This window comes from Nicotiana tomentosiformis, chromosome 6, assembly GCF_000390325.3.
Source record: "Nicotiana tomentosiformis chromosome 6, ASM39032v3, whole genome shotgun sequence".
Lineage (NCBI taxonomy): Eukaryota > Viridiplantae > Streptophyta > Magnoliopsida > Solanales > Solanaceae > Nicotiana > Nicotiana tomentosiformis.
The window spans coordinates 67,527,518-67,534,312 of NC_090817.1; positions in this window are offsets into that span (position 1 = coordinate 67,527,518).

The window sequence follows — 6,795 nt, forward strand, 5'->3', positions numbered from 1 at the left end:
TGCATCACAATATACCATATAAGATCTTGAACCTGTGGGCAACACCAACATTGGTGCCATAGTCAAAGCAGTCTTGAACTTCTGAAAGCTCGCCCCACACTCGCCTGACCTTTTTGCCCCGGCACCCTTATGGGTCAACCTAGTCAATGGGGCTGCTATAGATGAGAACCTCTCCTCAAACCGACGATAATAGCCCGCCAAACCCAAGAAACTCTGAATTTCCGTGGCTGAAGTAGGTCTGGGCTAGTTCTGAACTGCCTCAATCTTCTTAGGGTCCACCTGAATGCCCTCTGCTGATACAACGTGCCCCAAGAAAGCGACCGAATCCAACCAAAACTCGCACTTTGAAAATTTAGCATATAACTGGCTGTCTCTTAGAGTCTGAAGTACAATCTGAAGATGCTGCTCGTGCTCCCCTCGACTGCGGGAGTAGATCAAGATATCATCAATAAACATAATCACAAAGGAGTCCAAGTAGGGCTTGAACACTAGGTTCATCAAATCCATAAATGCTGCTAGGGCATTTGTCAACCCAGAGGACATCACTAGAAACTTATAATGCCTGTACCGACTCCGGAAAGTTGTCTTAGGGACATCGGATGCCCTAATCCTCAACTGATGGAAGCCAGACCGCAAATCAACCTTTGAAAATACTTTGTCACCCTGAAGCTGATCAAATAAGTCATCAATCCTCGGCAAAGGATTCTTGTTCTTGATGGTAACTTTGTTCAACTGCCGATAATCTATGCACATCCTCATCGATCCATCCTTCTTCTTCACGAACAATACTGGCGCACCCCAGGGCGAGACACTAGGTCTAATGAAGCCCTTATCAAGTAAATCTTGCAATTTCTCCTTCAATTCTTTCAACTATGGCGGGGCCATACGGTACGGCAGAATAGAAATGGGCTGAGTGCCCGGAACCACGTCAATACAGAAGTCTATATCCCTGTCGAGTAGCATCCCCGGCAAGTCTGTAGGAAATACCTCTGAAAACTCACGGACAACTGGTACTGAATCTATGTAAGGAACCTTCGCAGTAGAATCACGGACATAAGCCAGATAAGCTAGACTCCCATTCTCGACCATACGCCGAGCCTTCATATAAGAGATAACCCTACTAGTAGAATGGCCAGGAGTCCCTCTCCACTCTAATCGAGGCAACCCCAGCAAGGCTAATGTCACCGTCTTGGCGTGATAATCCAATATAGCATGATAAGGTGACAGTCAATCCATACCCAAGATAACATCAAAGTCTACCATATCGAGAAATAGAAGATCTACACTAGACTTAAGACTCCCAATGGTAACCACACACGAGCGATAAACACGATCTACAATAATAGCATCTCTCACAGGTGTGGACACATACACATGAGCACTCAAAGAATCATGAGGCATAACCAAATATGAAGCAAAATAGGATGACACGTAGGAATAAGTAGAACCCGAATCAAATAGAACTGAAGCATTTCGACTGGAAACTAAAATAGTACCTGTGATAACAGCGTCAGATGACTCAGCCTCAGGCCTGGCTGAAAAAGCATAGCATCGGGGCTGGGGCCCACTACTCCGAACTACATCTCTAGGATGAGCCCTAACTGGCTGGCCTCTACCTCTAGCGGCATGACCTCCACCTCTAATGTCCTGACCTCCACCTCTAGCTACCTGACCCCTACCTCTAGCTGGCTGAGCGGGCAGTGAAGCACCCGGTGCCAGGACTATGGCACGAAAACCCTGATGGTGTGAGTTGCTTGATGCCCGAGGGCAAAACCTAGCAATGTGCCTCGGATCACCACAAGTATAACAGGACCTCGGTTATTGTGACTGCTGTCCCTGAAACTGACCCTGTCGACCTGAGTAACCACCTTGAAAACTCTGGAGCGGAGGTGCACTAATAGAAGCTGGTGGTGCACTGTAGGCTAGCTAGTCAGAATAAGGCATATAAGGGCCACGACCACCTGAAGCACCGTGGGATGCCTGGAGTGCTGAATGAAACGGCCTGGGAGGATGGCCTCTACCAAAAGTACCCCTGCCTCAAGACGAGGCACCGCTAAACCAACCGGAATGACGAGGCCTCTTGTCAGACCCCTGACCTCCCCCGTGTGCAAGAACCATCTCGACTCGCTTGGCAACATTGGCAGCAGTCTGAAAAGAAATCTCATTCCCGGTCTCCTTAGCCATCTACAACTTGATAAGTTGAGCAAGTCCCTCAATAAACCTCCTCACCCACTCTCTCTCGGTAGGAAGCAGAAGAACAACATGATGGGCCAGATCTAGGAAACTGGTCTCATACTGAGTGACGGACATACTGCACTGCTGGAGACGTTCGAACTGCCTGCGAAGATACTCTCTCAATGTGACAGGAAAGAACTTCTCAAGAAATATCTGAGAGAACTGGTCCCAAGTAAGAGCAGGCAACCCAGCTGGTCTGGTCGATACAAAATTCTTCCACTATTTCTTGGCGAAACCCGTCATCTGAAACACAGCAAAATTGACCCCACTGGTCTCAACCGTCCCCATGTTCCGCAGAACCATATGGCAGCGGTCAAGATAATTATGTGGGTCCTCAGAAGGTGCACCACTTAAGTGAACTGGGAAGAGCTTGGTGAACTTGTCCAACCACAAAAAGCCCTTAGAAGACATAGCTGGTCCATCAACGGCCTGTGCCACAACAACCGGTTGAACTACTCCGACTGGCTGAGCTGCTGGAGTCTGATACTGGGGAGCCATCTGCTCCGGAGTATGAGTAGCGGGAGTTTGTGCTCCTCCCCCAGCCTGAGAGACAGCTGGTTCCATGGAAAATGTACCGGCCTGGGCCACACTCTCCATAAGGCCCACCAAACGGACCAAAGCGTCCTGAAGTACTGGGGTGGAGATGAACCCCTCTAGGACCTGAGCTGGTCCAAAAGGAATAATTTGGGATGGAACCTCCTCGTCAAACTCTACTTGAGGCTCTACTGCTGGTCCTGCTGCTCGAGCTCTGGGTTGAGTTCTGCCTCGGCCTCTGGAACGGCCTCGACCTCGACCTCTGGCACGGCCTCGACCTCGACCTCTGCCCCTCGTAGGAGCTGCCACAAGGGCTCTGGATGCTGCTCAACTGAAGATGTAGTATGTGTTCTCGCCATCTGCGAGAGACCAAGAGTAGAAGAGTTCAATTAGCAATGAGAGAACAAAATCACATGACAGAGAAGAATAAAAGTGAAATTTGTTCCTAAACTTCATATCCTCTAGAAGATAAGTACAGACGTCTCCGTACCGATCCCCCAGACTCTACTAAGCGTGCTCATGACTTGTGAGACCTAGGCAACCTAGCTCTGATACCAACTTGTCACGACTCGGAATTCCCACCTTCGGGACCGTGATGGCGCCTAACATTTCACTTGCTAAGCAAGCCAACGTTAGAGGATTGTTCTTTAAGCCAATTTTTAGTCAATTTCAATAGCAACATCAAGTAAGCTACATAGATGCTAAAACTAAAATGCAGAATAACATAAAGCCCATAATATTTGATATAATACAGATCTGAAGTCATAACTCATGAGCTTCTAAGATTTTCTACAAATAGAGTCTGAACGAATTACAACTGCTCTGAATGAAAAGAAACAGTAAAATAAGAAAACTAGAAAGGGACTCCAAGGTCTGCGAATGCCAGCAGATCTACCTTGAGTCTCTGACAAGCAAGTCCGGACTACCGAGTCTCACAATCAGCTAGGGCCGATACCAAAATCTGCATAAGAAGTGCCGAGTGTAGTATGAGTACAACCGACCCCATGTACTCATAAGTGTCGAGCCTAACCTCGAAGAAGTAGTGACGAGGCTATGACAAGACACCCACATAATAAACCTGTGCAGATAACAGTATATGTACAAGAAAATAACAATAACAGCTAAACATATACTATTGGGAGGGGAACATGCTAAATGGGCACAAGATATAAGAGATACAACGGAAATGATAACCAGAACAATCAACATGCTTTTAACCAGTGAAAACAACTAAACACAATGAAGAAAATTGCACGGCATCACCCTTCGTGCAATTACTCTCACCCTCACAATGAAACAATAATATTGCACGGCATCACCCTTCGTGCTTTTACTATCATCCTCATAATATAAATCAATAGATACGGCACGACATCACCCTTCGTGCATTAACTCTCATAACATGGCACGGCATCACCCTTCATGCATTAACACTAACAATATGGCACGGCATCACCCTTCGTGCTTTAACACTCACAATATGGCACGGCATCACCCTTCGTGCATTAACACTCACAATATGGCACGACATCACCCTTCGTGCATTAACACTCTCCCTTACCACATAACAATGAACAAGTCTTACTTCAACAATGGTTCCACAATACCAATCTTAACTTTGGAATCAATACTCAATTATCACAAAAGCCCGTAAACACGATAAGAACGATAAATTTAGTAAGTAACTAGTCTAAGCATGGATAACAAGATCAAAGTAAGCAATAAACTATAAGGAACAAGTCCCTACCCGCATGCTTTAACCCGATAAAAACACATAAGTACTCGTTACCTCACATATACGTTGTACCCAACATCTAAACATGTAGAAAATAGACAAAACAAGTCATAATCCCTCAAGTCAAAGTTAATCACGATACTTACCTCGTTCCAAAGGTCCAATCATAGCTCAATCATAGCTTTGCCTTTCAAACAAGCCTCTGAACTAATAGAATCTAGCAAATTACCAACTAAACGATTCAAATTAAGCCTTAGGAACTACCCATGATTGCAAATAATTCAATTTATATCATTATTGAAAAAGTCAACAAAAGTCAACTCCCGGGGCCGCTTGGTCCGAACCCAAAATTCGGACCAAAACCCGATTACCCATTCAACCCCGAGCCCGGTTATGTAATTTATTTTGGAATTCGACCTCAATTTGTGGTCTAAATTCCCATTTTACAAAAATTCCTAATTCTACCCAAAAACCCCCAATTTCCACCATGAAAACATAAGATTTTTGGTTGAAATCTTAGAAAATATAGTGAAAGATTGAAAGAAACTTGTTTAGAATCACTTACCAGTGATTTGGGGAAGAAAGGTTCTTTGAAAAATCTCCTCTAGGGTTTCTTGTTTTGAAAATTTGAGAGAATGAACCAAAATCCTATTTTAAGTCCCATTTTGATCAATTGCAGATATCGCATTTGCGACCTGGGGTTCGTAATTGCGAATCCCGCAAATGCGAGAATTGCTTCGCAAATGCGAAGACTCCCCCATCTCTGCTAACATCACATTTCCGATGGTTTATTTGCAAATGTGAACTTTGACCTTCCGAAATTACGACCGTTTGATCGCAATTGCGATCACTGTACCCCCTTGACCCATTTCGTAAATGTAAAGTTTTGTTCGCAAATGCGAACTTGATGTGCCCCAACTACTCTTCGCAAATGCGATGAGTTGCTCGCAAATGCAAACCCATCAGAGGTCGCAGATGTGAAGCCTGACCTCGCAATTGCGAGGTCTGAGGCCTGTACCAAAAACTGAAGCACACCAGCAATGTTCTAAGTCAAATTCAACTCTGTTTCTCACCAAATTTGACAGACAAGTCATAAATAGAGTATTGGACCTATATCGTATTCCGGAGCCAAAATACGGATCCGATATCCAAAAAGTCAAACAATGGTCAAACATTTCAAAACCATTAAGCCTTTAACTTTCAAATTTCAACAAAGTGCGATAACTCGAGCTAGGGACTTCCAAATTCGATTCCAGACATACGCCCAAGTTTCAAATCACGATACGGACCCGACGGGACCGTCAAAATAAGAATCCGGGTCCGTTTGCTTAAAATGTTGACCGAAGTCAACTCAAATAGATTTTAAGGCAAAGATTTCCTATTTTCTCAGTTTTTAACATAAAAGCTTTCCGAAAATACGTCCGAACTGTGCACGTAAATTGATAAGGGTTAAGATGAGGTATTTAAGGCTTCAAAGCATAAAATTAAGTTCTAAAACATAAGATTACCTATCGGGTCATCACAAAAATGCAGTTTGGGGCCTTGTGAATCCCGATCTAGTAGGCCTTTTCGCGATCGCGTAGAAGGAAATTTCTGTTGCACGGGGCTCACTTTGGAAGCTTATATCTTGCAATCTATAAGGAATTTGGAGATGATCTAAGAATAAAAGTTGGTCCTTGATATCTAGTTTTCAGAAAGTTAATCCATTTGTCATTTAGAATTTTGTACAAAAAGTTATGAAAATTATACTAGAGGCTATTTGGAAGAATTGAGCAGCTTGTTCTTCGCGATCGCGAAGGGCAATTTTTAGCTGAGAAAATTGTGCTTCGCGATCGCGAAACATTTTTCACAATCGCGAAGGGTAAATACCTGGGCAGAACCTATATTTCAAGGGTTTCAGCCATTTTTACATATTTGAAGCTATGGAGTTCGGATTGAAGCTATATTTTAGGCGATTCTCACCATAAGGATTGGGGTAAGTGATTCTAACTCGGTTTTAGTTAAATTACATGAATATATTGTTGTTTTTATCATTAAATTAGTATTTTGGGTTGAAAATAGTAGAAACTTTTATAGACTTTAATTGAGAATTTGAAAGCCGAGTTGTGGTCGAATTTGAGTAATTTTGGCATGGTTGGACTCGTGGTTGAATGGGGGTTCGGATTTTGTAATTTTGACAGATTCCGAGACATGGGCCCCACCGTTGACTTTTAGTTGACTTTTCGAGCAGAGTTGAGAATTTTTATAAATTATTAAATTACAAGCATTGGAGTATATTTTAATTAATTTAC